This window comes from Pristiophorus japonicus, chromosome 6 (genome assembly GCF_044704955.1).
Source record: "Pristiophorus japonicus isolate sPriJap1 chromosome 6, sPriJap1.hap1, whole genome shotgun sequence".
Taxonomy (NCBI): domain Eukaryota; kingdom Metazoa; phylum Chordata; class Chondrichthyes; family Pristiophoridae; genus Pristiophorus; species Pristiophorus japonicus.
Genome location: NC_091982.1, coordinates 263,648,066 through 263,662,877, shown reverse-complemented (window position 1 = coordinate 263,662,877; position 14,812 = coordinate 263,648,066). Strand labels below are relative to the sequence as shown.

Sequence of the window (14,812 nt, the reverse complement as noted above, 5' to 3'; positions counted from 1 at the left end):
CTATTAGCATAGCTGCTGGCATTTGATGATAAGTTGCATACAGGGTACAGTATTTCACTTCCTATGTTGCTGACCGAATTGATATCTGTGGTCTTGTTAATATTACATGTTTTATTCCACAGCGAATCTAATATTGATTGAACTCCAGAATGACAGAAGTAGGAAGAATGAAATTCAAAATAAAACTCCTACAAAGTGTTTTTTAAACACATTTTTAATTGTCCAATTTCAAATGTTTTATAGCAATTAATAGCATGAAGACTAATTTGTGTCTATCTGACTATAAATTAAAATAATACATTTTGATTTTTAAGTTTATTCAGAGATTGTTGTGAACATAGAATGTTTCTGAATCTTTCATTCTCAGTGCTCAGACCATTGTATCAGTTGATGTGAGAAGAAAAAAGCAGCGATATTCAGTACTCAAAAGATTAATAGTATTTTGATAGTATTGTTATTTATTGACAAAATGAAAAAAGGACAGAAATGTTAAAAAATAGCAGAAATAAGGAGCCAAAAACCAATCAGTAACCACATCTGAATCATTACGTTTGAGATACCAGCTACTTTGGCAGAGATTGTGCACAACATGATCCGTGCATTCCTGGTAGTTCATTGAAGAGGATGATAAATGGTCTCAGGGTTAATTAGTAATCTCACAGTAAAGGATCCTCTGGGGAAGAGTGATCATAATATGATAAAAATTTCACATCGCGTTTGAGAGTGAAATACTTCAATCAGAAATGAGAATCTTATACTTAAATAAAGCCAATTACCGAGGTATGAGGCGCAAGTTAGCTGAGGTAGATTGGGAAATTAGATTAAAAGGTATGACGTTAGATAAGCAATGGTAAACATTTAAAGAAATATTCCAAAATTCTCAACAAATATACATTCCATTAAGAAATAAAAACTCCACAGGAAAAGTGATCCAGCCGTGGCTAACTAAAGAAGTTAAGGATAGTATTAGATTAAAAGAAGAGGCTTATAATGTTGCGAAGAATAGAAGTAAGCCGGAGGATTAGCAGAACTTTAGAAACCAGCAAAAGGTGACCAAAAAATTGATAAAGAGGGAGAAAATAGAATATGAAAGTAAACTAGTAAGAAATATAAAAACAGATTGTAAGAGCTTCTGCAAATATGTAAAAACGAAGAGAGTAGCAAAAGTAAGCGTTGATCTCTTAGGGGCTGAGACAGATGGAATTATAATGGGGAATAAGGAAATGACAGAGTACTGTGCTCAGTTTTGGTCTCTTTATCTGAAGAAAGACATACTTGCCTTAGAGTGGTGCAACAAAGGTTCACTAGATTGATTCCTGGGATGAGAGGGTTGTCCTATGAGGTGGGATTGAGTAGATTGGCCTATATTCTCTGGAGTTTAGAAGAATGAGAGGTGATCTCATTGAAACATATAAGATTCTGAGAGGGATTGACAGGGTAGATTCATAGAAACATAGAAAATAGGTGCAGGAGTAGGCCATTCGGCCCTTCGAGCCTGCACCACCATTCAATAAGATCATGGCTGATCATTCCCTCAGTACCCCTTTCCTGCTTTCTCTCCATACTCCTTGATCCCTTTAGCCGTAAGAGCCATATCTAACTCCCTCTTGAATATATCCAATGAACAACTCTCTGCGGCAGGGAATTCCACAGGTTAACAACTCTCTGAGTGATGAAGTTTCTCCTCATCTCAGTCCTAAATGGCCGACCCCTTATCCTAAGACTGTGTCCCCTGGTTCTGGACTTCCCCAACAACGGAAACATTCTTCCCGCATCTAACTTGTCCAGTCCTGTCAGAATCTTATATGTTTCTGTGAGATCCCCTCTCATCCTTCTAAACTCCAATGTATAAAGGCCCAGTTGATCCAATCTCTCCTCATATGTCAGTCCTGCCATCCTGGGAATCAGTTTGGTGAACCTTCGCTGCACTCCCTTAATAGCAAGAATGTCCTTCCTCAGATAAGGAGACCAAAACTGAACACAATATTCCAGGTGAGGCCTCACCAAGGCCCTGTACAACTGCAGTAAGACCTCCCTGCTCCTATACTCAAATCCCCCTAGCTATGAAGGCCAACATACCATTTGCCTTTTTTACTGCCTGCTGTACCTGCATGCCAACTTTCAATGACTGATGAACTATGACACCCAGGTTGCACCTCCCCTTTTCCTAATCTGCCGCCATTCAGGTAATATTCTGCCTTCGATTTTTGACCCCTAAGTGAATAAGCTCACATTTATCCACATTATACTGCATCTGCCATGCATTTGCCCACACACCTAACCTGTCCAAGTCACCCTGCAGCCTCTTAGCGTCCTCCTCACAGCTCACACCGCCACCCAGTTTAATGTCGGCTGCAAACTTGGAGATATTACATTGAATTCCTTCATCTAAATCATTAATGTATCGTGTAAATAGCTGGAGTCCCAGATCTGAGACCTGTGGCACCCCACTAGTCACTGCCTGCCATTCTGAAAAGGACCCGTTTATCACGACTCTCTGCTTCCTGTCTGCCAACCAGTTCTCTATCCACGTCAGTACATTACCCCCAATACCATGTGCTTTGATTTTGCACACCAATCTCTTGTGTGGGACCTTGTCAAAAGCCTTTTGAAAGTCCAAATACACCACATCCACTGGTTCTCCCTTGTCCACTCTACTAGTTACAACCTCAGAAAATTCCAGAAGATTTGTCAAGCAAGATTTCCCTTTCATAAATCCATGCTGACTTGGACCGATCCTGTCACTGCTTTCCAGATGCGCTGCTATTTCATCCTTAATAATTGATTCCAACATTTTACCCACTACTGATGTCAGGCTAACCGGTCTATAATTACCCGTTTTCTCTCTCCCTCCCTTTTTAAAAAGTGGTGTTACATTAGCTACTCTCCAGTCCATAGGAACTGATCCAGTCGATAGAATGTTGGAAAATGATCACCAATGCATCCACTATTTCTAGGGCCACTTCCTTAAGTGCTCTGGGATGCAGACTATCAGGCCCTGGGGATTTATCGGCCTTCAATCCCATCAATTTCCTAACACAATTTCCTGACTAATAAGAGTTTCCTTCAGTTCCTCCTTCTCGCTAGACCCTCGGTCCCCTGGTAATTCCGGAAGATTATTTGTGTCTTCCTTTGTGAAGACAGAACCAAAGTATTTGTTCAACTAGTCTGCCATTTTTTTCTTCCCCATTATAAATTCACCTGAATCCGACTGCAAGGGACCTACGTTTGTCTTTACTAATCTTTTTCTCTTCACATATCTATAAAAGCTTTTGCAGTCAGTTTTTATGTTCCTGGCAAGCTTCTTCTCATACTCTATTTTCCCTCTCTTAATTAAACCCTTTGTCCTCCTCTGCTGAATTCTAAATTTCTCCCAGTCCTCAGGTTTGCTGCTTTTTCTGGCCAATTTATATGCCTCTTCCTTGGATTTAACACTATCCTTAATTTCCCTTGTTAGCCACGGTTGAGCCACCTTCCCCGTTTTATTTTTACTCCAGACAGGGATGTACAATTGTTGAAGTTCATCCATGTGATCTTTAAATGTTTGCCATTGCCTATCCACCGTCAACCCTTTAAGTATCATTTGCCAGTCAATTCTGGCCAATTCACGCCTCATACCATCGAAGTTACCTTTCCTTAAGTTCAGGACCCTAGTTTCTGAATTAACTGTGTCACTCTCCATCTTAATAAAGAATTCTACCATATTATCGTCACTCTTCCCCAAGGGGCCTCGCACAACAAGATTGCTCATTAGTCCTTTCTCATTACACATCACCCAGTCTAGGATGGCCAGCTCCCTAGTTGGTTCCTCGACATATTGGTCTAGAAAACCATCCCTAATACACTCCAGGAAATCCTCCTCCACCGCATTGCTACCAATTTGGTTAGCCCAGTCAATATGTAGATTAAAGTCACCCATGATAACTGCTGTACCTTTATTGCACGCATCCCTAATTTCCTGTTTGATGCTGTCCCCAACCTTACTACTACTGTTTGGTGGTCTGTACACAACTCCCACTAGCGTTCTCTGCCCTTTGGTATTCCACAGCTCCACCCATACAGATTTCACATCATCCAAGCTAATGTCCTTCCTTACTATTGCATTAATTTTCTCTTTAACCAGCAATGCTACCCCGCCTCCTTTTCCTTTCTGTCTATCCTTCCTAAATGTTCAATAACCCTGGATGTTGAGTTCCCAGCCTTGGTCACCTGGAGCCATGTATCCGTGATGCCAATTACATCAGAACCGTTAATTGCTATCTACGCACCTTAATTCGTCCACCTTATTCCGAATACTCCTCGCATTGAGGCACAGAGCCTTCAGGCTTGTCTTTCTAACACACTTTGCCCCTTCAGAATTTTCCTTTAATGTGGCCCTTTTTGCTTTTTGCCTTAGGTTTCTCTGCCCTCCACTTTTACTTTTCTTCTTTCTATCTTTTGCTTTTGCCCCCATTCTACTTCCCTCTGTCTCCCTGCATAGGTTCCCATCCCCCTGCCATATTAGTTTAACTCCTCCCCAACAGCACTAGCAAACATTCCCCCTAGGACATTGGTTCTGGTCCTGCCCAGGTGCAGACCGTCTGGTTTGTACTGGTCCCACCTCCCCCAGTACCAGTTCCAATGTCCAAGGAATTTGAATCCCTCCCTTCTGCACCACTCCTCAAGCCACGTATTCATCTGAGCTATCCTGCGATTCCTACTCTAACTAGCACGTGGCACTGGTAGCAATCCTGAGATTACTACTTTTGAGGTACTACTTTTTAATTTAGCTCCGAGCTCCCTAAATTCGTCTTGTAGGACCTCATCCCGTTTTTTTACCTATATTCTTTACCCAGCTGTAAAGTCTAGAATTAGGATGCATAGGGCCCGAAGTTGGTCAGAGTTCCACCCACAGCCGCCGAGGTTCCGCCCAAAAAAATTTTTTTTTCACAGATTCCGCACATACTGTGAATCTGCTGCCCAGGTCCCGTCAGGGAGGAGATTCCTTGGTGAAATACGGCCGCCGCAACTTCAGAAGAACATAAGAAATAGGAGCAGGAGTAGGCCATGCAGCCCCTCGAGCCTGCTCCGCCATTTAATACGACCATGGCTGATATGATCATGGACTCAGGTCCACTTCCCTGCCCACTCCCCATAACCCCTTATTCCCTTATCGGTTAAGAAACTGTCTATGTCTATCTTAACTTTATTCAATGTCCCAGCTTCCACAGCTCTCCGAGGCAGCGAATTCCACAGATTTACAACCCTCTGAGAGAAAAATTCCTCCTCATCTCAGTTTTAAATGGGCGGCCCCTTTTTCTAAGATTATGCCCCCTAGTTCTAGTCTCCCCCATCAGTGGAAACATCCTCTCTGCATCCACCTTGTCAAGCCCCCTCATAATCTTATACGTTTCGATTCTTCTGAATTCCAATGAGTAGAGGCCCAACCTCCTCAACCTTTCCTCATAAGTCAACCCCCTCATCCCCAGAATCAACCTAATGAACCTTTTCTGAACTGCCTCCAAAGCAAGTATATCCTTTCGTAAATATGGAAACCAAAACTGCACGCAGTATTCCAGGTGTGGCCTCACCAATACCCTGTATAACTGAAGCAAGACTTCCCTGCTTTTATACTCTATCCCCTTTGCAATAAAGGCCAAGATTCCATTGGACTTCCTGATCACTTGCTGTACCTGCATACTATCCTTTTGTGTTTCATGCACATGTACCCCCAGGTCCCGCTGTACTGCAGCACTTTGCAATCTTTCTCCATTTAAATAATAACTTGCTCTTCAATTTTTTTCTGCCAAAGTGCATGACCTCACACTTGCCAACATTATACTCCATCTGCCAAATGTTTGCCCACTCACTTAGCCTGTCTATGTCCTTTTGCAGATTTTTTTATGTCCTCCTCACAGATTGCTTTTCCTCCCATCTTTGTGTCGTCAGCAAACTTGGCTACATTACACTCAGTCCCTTCTTCCAAGTCGTTAATATAGATTGTAAATAGTTGGAGTCCCCGCACCGATCCCTGCGGCATCCCATTAGTTACTGATTGCCAACCCGAGAATGAACCATTTATCCCGACTCTGTTTTCTGTTAGTTAGCCAATCCTTTATCCAAAGAAACATAGAAACATAGAAAATAGATGCAGGAGTAGGCCATTCGGCCCTTCGAGCCTGCACCATCATTCAATAAGATCATGGCTAATCATTCCTTCAGTACCCCTTTCCTGCTTTCTCTCCATACCCCTTGATCCCCTTAACCGTAAGGGCCATATCTAACTCCCTCTTGAATATATCCAGTGAACTGGCATCAACAACTCTCTGTGGCAGGGAATTCCACAGGTTAACAACTCTCTGAGTGAAGGAGTTTCTCCTGATCTCAGTCATAAATGGCCTACCCCTTATCCTAAGACTATGTCCCCTGGTTCTGGACGTCCCCAACATCGGGAACATTAGAACCGTAGAAACATAGAAAATAGGTGGAGGAGTAGGCCATTCGGCCCTTCGAGCCTGCACCGCCATTCAATGAGTTCATGGCTGAACATGCAACTTCAGTACCCTATTCCTATTCAGTACCCTATTTCTCGCCATACCCCTTGATTCCCCTAGTAGTAAGGACTACATCTAACTCCTTTTTGAATATATTTAGTGAATTGGCCTCAACAACTTTCTGTGGTAGGGAATTCCACAGGTTCACCACTCTCTGGGTGAAGAAGTTTCTCCTCATCTCGGTCCTAAATGGCTTACCCCTTATCCTTAGACTGTGACCCCTGGTTCTGGACTTCCCCAACATCGGGAACATTCTTCCCGCATCTATCCTGTCCAGACCCGTCAGAATTTTAAACGTTTCTATGAGATCCCCTCTCATTCTTCTGAACTCCAGTGAATACAATCCCAGTTAATCCAGTCTTTCTTCATATGACAGCCCAGCCATCCCTGGAATCAGTCTGGTGAACCTTCGCTGCACTCCCTCAATAGCAAGAATGTCCTTCCTCAGACTAGGAGACCAAAACTGAAAACAATATTCCAGGTGAGGCCTCACTAAGGCCCTGTGCAGCTGCATTAAGATCTCCCTGCTTCTATATTCAAATCCCCTAGCTATGAAGGCCAACATACCATTTGCCTTCTCTACCGCCTGCTGTACTTGCGTGCCCACTTTCAGTGACTGATGAACCATGACACCCAGGTCTCGTTGCACCTCCCCTTTTCCTAGTCTGCCGCTATTCAGATAATATTCTGCCTTCGTGTTTTTGCCTCCAAAATGGATAACCTCACATTTATCCACATTATACTGCAACTGCCATGTATTTGCCCACTCACCTAACCTGTCCAAGTCACCCTGCAGCCTCTTAGTGTCCTCCTCACAGCTCACACCGCCACCCAGTTTAGTGTCATCCGCAAACTTGGAGATATTACACTCTATTCCTTCATCTAAATCATTAATGTATATTGTAAAGAGCTGGGGTCCCAGCACTGAGACCTGTGGTACTCCACTAGTCACTGCCTGCCATTCTGAAAAGGACCCGTTTATCCCAACTCTCTGCTTCCTGTCTGCCAACCAGTTCCCTATCCACGTCAGTATATTACCCCCAATACCATGTGCTTTGATTTTGCACACCAATCTCTTGTGCGGGACCTTGTCAAAAGCCTTTTGAAAGTCCAAATACACCACATCCACTGGTTCTCCCTTGTCCACTCTACTAGTTACATCCTCAAAAAATTCCAGAAGATTCGTCAAGCATGATTTCCCTTTCATAAATCCATGCTGACTTGGTCCGATCCTGTCACTGCTTTCCAAATGCGCTGCTATTACATCTTTAATAATTGATTCCAACATTTTCCCCACTACTGATGTCAGGCTAACCGGTCTATAATTACCCGTTTTCTCTTTTCCTCCTTTTTTAAAAAGTGGGGTTACATTAGCTACCCTCCAGTCCATAGGAACTGATCCAGAGTTGATAGACTGTTGGAAAATGATCACCAATGCTCACCACTATTTCTAGGGCCACTTCCTTGAGTACTCTGGGATGCAGATTATCAGGCCCCGGGGATTTATCGGACTTCAATCCCATCAATTTCCCGAACACAATTTCCTGCCTAATAAGGATATCCTTCAGTTGCTCCTTCTCACTAGACCCACTGTCTCCTAGTACCTTCGGAAGGTTATTTGTATCTTCCTTCGTGAAGACAGAACCGAAGTATTGGTGCAATTGGTCTGCCATTTCTTTGTTCCCCATTATAATTTCACCTGAATCTGACTGCAAGGGACCTACGCTTGTCTTTACTCATCTTTTTCTCTTCACACATTTATAGAAGCTTTTGCAGTCAGTTTTTATATTCCGTGCAAGCTTCCTCTCATACTCTATTTTCCCCCTCCGAATTAAACCCTTAGTCCTCCTCTGTTGAATTTTAAATTTCTCCCAGTCCTCAGGTTTGTTGCTTTTTCTAGCCAATTTATATGTCTCTTCCTTGGCTTTAACGCTATCCTTAATTTCCCTTGTTAGCCACGGTTGAGCCACCTTCCCAGTTTTATTTTTACTCCAGACAGGGATGAATGATTGCTGAAGTTCATCCATGTGATCTTTAAATGTTTGCCATTGCTTATCCACCGTCAACCCTTTTAGTATCGTTTGCCAGTCTATTCTAGCCAATTCACGCCTCATACCGTCGAAGTTACCTTTCCTTAAGTTCAGGACCCTAGTTTCCGAATTAACTTTGTCACTCTCCATCTTAATAAGGAATTCTACCATATTATGGTCACTTTTCCCCAAGGGGCCTCGAACAACAAGATTGCTAATTAGTCCTTTCTCATTACACATCACCCAGTCTAGGATGGCCAGCTCTCTAGTTGGTTTCTCTACATATTGGTCTAGAAAACCATCCCTAATACACTCCAGGAAATCCTCCTCCACCGCATTGCTACCAGTTATGTTAGCCCAATCAGTTAGATTAGATTAAAGTCGCCCATGATAACTACTGTACCTTTATTGCACACATCCCTTATTTCTTGTTTGATGCTGTCCCCAACCTCACTACTACTATTTGGTGCTCTATACACAACTCACACTAGAGTTTTCTGTCCTTTGGAATTTCGCAGCTGCACCCATACCGATTCCACATCATCCAGGCTAATGTCCTTCCTTACAATTGCATTGATTTCTTCTTTAACCAGCAACACCACCCCGCCTTCTTTTCCTTTCTGTCTATCCTTCCTAAATGCTGAATACCCTTGGATGTTGAGTTCCCAGCCTTGGTCACCCTGGAGCCATGTCTCCGTGATGCCAATCATATCGTATCCGTTAACTGCTATCTGCGCAGATAATTTGTCCACTTTATTCCGAATACTCCTCGCATTGAGGCACAGAGCCTTCAGGCTTGTCTTTTTAACACACCTTGCCCCTTTAGAATTTTGGTGTAATGTGGCCCTTTTTGTTTTTTGCCTTGGGTTTCTCTGCCCGCTACTTTTACTATTCTTCTTTCGATATTTTGCTTCTGACTCCATTTTGTTTCCCTCTGTCTCCCTGCATAGGTTCCCATCCCCCTGCCATATTAGTTTAACTCCTCGCCAACAGCACTAGCAAACACTCCCCCTAGGACATTGGTTCCGGTCCTGCCCAGGTGCAGACGGTCCAGTTTGTACTGGTCCCACCTCCCCCAGAACTGGTTCCAATGTCCCAGGAATTTGAATCCCTCCCTTCTGCACCACTCCTCAAGCCACGTATGCTTAAACAAAGAGGACTACAGTGGGATGAGGGCAGAGTTGGCTAAAGTAGACTGGAAGTAGACTGGAAACACAGACTAAACGGTGGCACAATTGAGGAACAGTGGAGGACTTTTAAGGAGCTCTTTCATAGTGCACAACAAAAATATATTCCAGTGAAAAGGAAGGGCGGTAAGAGAAGGGATAACCAACCGTGGATAACCAAGGAAATAAAGGAGAATATCAAATCAAAGACCAATGCATATAAGGTGGCCAAGGTTAGTGGGAAACTAGAGGATTGGGAAAATTTTAAACAACAGCAAAGAATGACTAAAAAAGCAATAAAGAAAGGAAAGATAGATTACGAAGGTAAACTTGCGCAAAACATAAAAACAGATAGTAAAAGCTTTTATAGATATATAAAACGGAAAAGAATGACTAAAGTAAATGTTGGTCCCTTAGAAGATGAGAAGGGGGATTTAATAATGGGAAATGTGGAAATGGCTGAGACCTTAAACAATTATTTTGCTTCGGTCTTCACAGTGGAAGACACAAAAACCATGCCAAAAATTGCTGGTCACAGGAATGTGGGAAGGGAGGACCTTGTGACAATCACTATCACTCGGGGGGTAGTGCTGGACAGGCTAATGGGACTCAAGGTAGACAAGTCCCCTGGTCCTGATGAAATGCATCCCAGGGTATTAAAAGAGATGGCGGAAGTTATAGCAGATGCATTCGTTATAATCTGCCCAAATTCTCTGGACTCTGGGGAGGTACCAGCGGATTGGAGAGCAGCTAATGTAACGCCTCTGTTTAAAAAAGGGGGCAGACAAAAGGCAGGTAACTATAGGCCGGTTAGTTTAACATTTGTAGTGGGGAAAATGCTTGAAACTATCATTAAGGAAGAAATAGCGGGACATCTAGATAGGAATAGTGCAATTAAGCAGACGCAGCATGGATTCATGAAGGGGAAATCATGTTTAACTAATTTACTGGAATTCTTTGAGGATATAACGAGCATGATGGATAGAGGTGTACCGATGGATGTGATGTATTTAGATTTCCAAAAGGCATTCGATAAGGTGCCACACAAAAGGTTACTGCAGAAGATAAAGGTACGCAGAGTCAGAGGAAATGTATTAGCATGGATTGAGAATTGGCTGGCGAACAGAAAGCAGAAAGTCGGGATAAATGGGTCCTTTTCGGGTTGGAAATCGGTGGTTAGTGGTGTGCCACAGGGATTGGTGCTGGGACCACAACTGTTTACAATATACATAGATAACCTGGATGAGGGGACAGAGTGGAGTGTAACAAAATTTGCAGATAACACTAAGATTAGTGGGAAAGCGGGTTATGTAGAGGACACAGAGAGGCTGCAAAGAGATTTGGATAGGTTAAGCGAATGGGCTAAGGTTTGGCAGATGGAATACAATGTCGGAAAGTGTGAGGTCATCCACCTTGGGAAAAAAAACAGTAAAAGGGAATATTATTTGAATGGGGAGAAATTACAACATGCTGAGGTGTAGAGGGACCTGGGGGTCCTTGTGCATGAATCCCAAAAAGTTAGTTTGCAGGTGTAGCAGGTAATCAGGAAGGCGAATGGAATGTTGGCCTTCATTGCGAGAGGGATGGAGTACAAAAGCAGGGAGGTCCTGCTGCAACTGTATAGGGTATTGGTGAGGCCGCACCTGGAGTACTGCGTGCAGTTTTGGTCACCTTACTTAAGGAAGGATATACTAGCTTTGGAGGGGGTACAGAGACGATTCACTAGGCTGATTCCGGAGATGAGGGGGTTACCTTATGATGATAGATTGAGTAGACTGGGTCTTTACTCGTTGGAGTTCAGAAGGATGAGGGGTGATCTTATAGAAACATTTAAAATCATGAAAGGGATAGACAAGATAGAGGCAGAGAGGTTGTTTCCACTGGTAAGGGAGACTAGAACTAGAGGGCACAGCCTCAAAATACGGGGGAGCCAATTTAAAACCGAGTTGAGAAGGAATTTCTTCTCCCAGAGGGTTGTGAATCTGTGGAATTCTCTGCCCAAGGAAGCAGTTGAGGCTAGCTCATTGAATGTATTCAAGTCACAGATAGATAGATTTTTAACCAATAAGGGAATTAAGGGTTACGGGGAGAGGGCAGGTAAGTGGAGCTGAGTCCACGGCTAGATCAGCCATGATCTTATTGAATGGCGGAGCAGGCTCGAGGGGCTTTGGCCTACTCCTGTTCCTAATTCTTATGTTCTTATGTTCTTATGTATTCATCTGAGCTATTCTGCGATTCCTACTCTGACTAGCACGTGGCACTGGTAGCCATGCTAATATATTACCCCCAACCCGTGAACTTTTATCTTGTGCAGTAACCTTTTATGTGGCACCTTGTCAAATGCCTTCTGGAAGTCCAAATACACCACATCCACTGGTTCCCCTTTATCCACCCTGTTTGTTACATCATCAAAGAACTCTAGCAAATTTGTCAAACATGACTTTCCTTCCATAAATCCATGCTGACTCTGCCTGACCGAATTATGCTTTTCCAAATGTCCTGCTATTGCTTCTTTAATAATGGACTCCAACATTTTCCGAACCACAGATGTTAGGCTAACTGGTCTATAGTTTCCTGCTTTTTGTCTGCCTCCTTTTTTAAATAGGGGTGTTACATTTGCAGTTTTCCAATCTGCTGGAACCTCCCCAAAATCCAGGGAATTTTGGTAAATTACAATCAATGCATCCACAATCCCTGCCGCTACTTCTCTTAAGACTCTAGAATGCAAGCCATCAGGTCCAGGGGATTTATCTGCCTTTAGTCCCATTATCTTACTGAGTAGCACCTCCTTAGTGATTGTGATTGTGTTAAGTTCCTCCCCCCCCCCCCCCCCCCTCCAACCATAGCCCCTTGACTATCCACTGTTGGGATATTGTTTGTGTCTTCTACCGTAAAGACTGATACAAAATATTTGTTCAGAGTTTCTGCCATCTTCATGTTCCCCATTACTAATTCCCCGGTCTCGTCCTCGAAGGGACCAACATTTACTTTAGCCACTCTTTTCCTTTTTATATACCTTTAGACACTCTTGCTATCTGTTTTTATATTTCGTGCTCGTTTACTTTCATCGTCTATTTTCCCTTTCTTAATCATTTTTTTAGTTATTCTTTGCTGGTTTTTAAAAGCTTCCCAATCTTCTGTCCTCCCACTAGTTTTGGCCACTTTGTATGCCCTTGTTTTTAATTGGATACCGTCCTTTATTTCTTTAGTTAGCCACGGATGGCCATCTTTTCTCTTACACCCTTTCCTCCTCACTGGAATATATTTTTCTTGAGAGTTCTGAAATATCTCCTTAAATGTACACCACGGTTCATCAACCGTCCTACACTTTAATCTATTTTCCCAGTCCACTTTACCCAACCCTGCCCTCATACCTTCATAGTCTCCTTTATTTAAGCTTAGTACGCTGGTTAGAGATCCAACTTTCTCACCCTCCATCTGAATTTGAAATTCAATCATACTATGATCACTCATTCCGAGGGGATCCTTTACCAGGAGATTGTTTATTAATCCTGTCTCATTACACAGGACCAGATCTAAGATAGCCTGCCCCCTGGTTGGTTCCGTTACATGTTGCTCAAGGAACCCGTCCCTTACGCATTCTATGAACTCTTCCTCAAGGCTTCCCTGACCAAGTTGATTTGTGCCGAAGGCTCAAAAACAGGGATTTTCCTCGTACACGATCCTCTAAGATGGTGCTCTCGCCCGCCAGAAGGACCACTGGCAAAAAGGTGGTGTAGAAACATAGAAACATAGAAAATAGGTGGAGGAGTAGGCCATTCGGCCCTTCGAGCCTGCACCGTCATTCAATGAGTTCATGGCTGAACATGCAACTTCAGTACCCCATTCCTGCTTTCTCGCCATAACCCTTGATCCCCCGAGTAGTAAGGACTTCATCTAACTCCTTTTTGAATATATTTAGTGAATTGGCCTCAACAACTTTCTGTGGTAGAGAATTCCACAGGTTCACCACTCTCTGAGTGAAGAAGTTTCTCCTCATCTCGGTCCTAAATGGCTTACCCCCTATCCTTAGACTGTGACCCCTGGTTCTGGACTTCCCCAACATTGGGAACATTCTTCCTGCATCTAACCTGTCTAAACCCGTCAGAATTTTAAACATTTCTTTGCGATCCCCTCTCATTCTTCTGAACTCCGGTGAATACAAGTCCAGTTGATCCAGTCTTTCTTGATATGTCAGTCCCGCCATCCCGGGAATCGGTCTGGTTGTGAGCTGGCTGTGAATCTGGCGTCAGGGAGAATCGCTCAGAGTGCTGCAGCGCTGCAATCCCAGGCAGTGTCCATACGCTGCACCATTATCACAGGCTCAGAATTAGTTCTCTGATCCACCTTACACTGCACAGAATGAGTTCAGATATGTAAATGAAAAGTATTCCATTGAAGGGAAGGTGTGGTAGAGAAAGCTGCAATGAATTCCGAAAGATGGTAAAGGCTCAATGGAGATGCTGTACAAAAGTTTTTAGACCACTGCAGGCAGAAGAGAGTTATTGACAGAATGTGAGTGCACAGATGGGATGAGCTTCTATCAACAATAAATAGGCGAAAATGATAACATGTAGTGCTCCGCTAGGTCACAGCACATGATAGTGAGAACAGCTTAACCTCAAGTATAGAAGACGGAAAAAGATATATAATGGACTGCAAGGTCACTGGGGAACCTGTGATATCGGGGTAGCACTCTGTGATGGTGGTCCTAAGAAAAAGTGGACTGAAGTGCAAGCCTTAATGTGTGCCCTGCAGGTGCAACTGTCTCTCATTGAATGGCAGCCTTCCTGCATTGGTGACCCTTACTTGTCATGTTGCAATCTTCTGATGACAGGACCCATTAAACAGTCGCATCATATGTGGAGGGCAAGAGGTTCCTCATACAGCAGTACACCTGAAGGAGATTTGTCTATTTCTCAGAACGCACCCCAGATAATATAAAAATGAGACACTGACCAAGAACAATGTGACTGTATGCCAAAGTGACACAACATGCAAACAATTGAATCCAACAGATGTAGAGTTGTTCCGAGACCAGTCAAGTGACATTCACAATGAACCATGTCAAACAACAGCCACA

The 14,812-nt window shown here is 43.3% G+C and overlaps 1 protein-coding gene across 1 annotated transcript in view; it reads left to right on the top strand.

Annotated features, from left to right (window-relative positions):
- ece2a (endothelin converting enzyme 2a) overlaps window positions 1–14,812 on the top strand; it is a 395,995-nt gene that overhangs the window by 299,548 nt on the left and 81,635 nt on the right. The window lies entirely within an intron of this gene.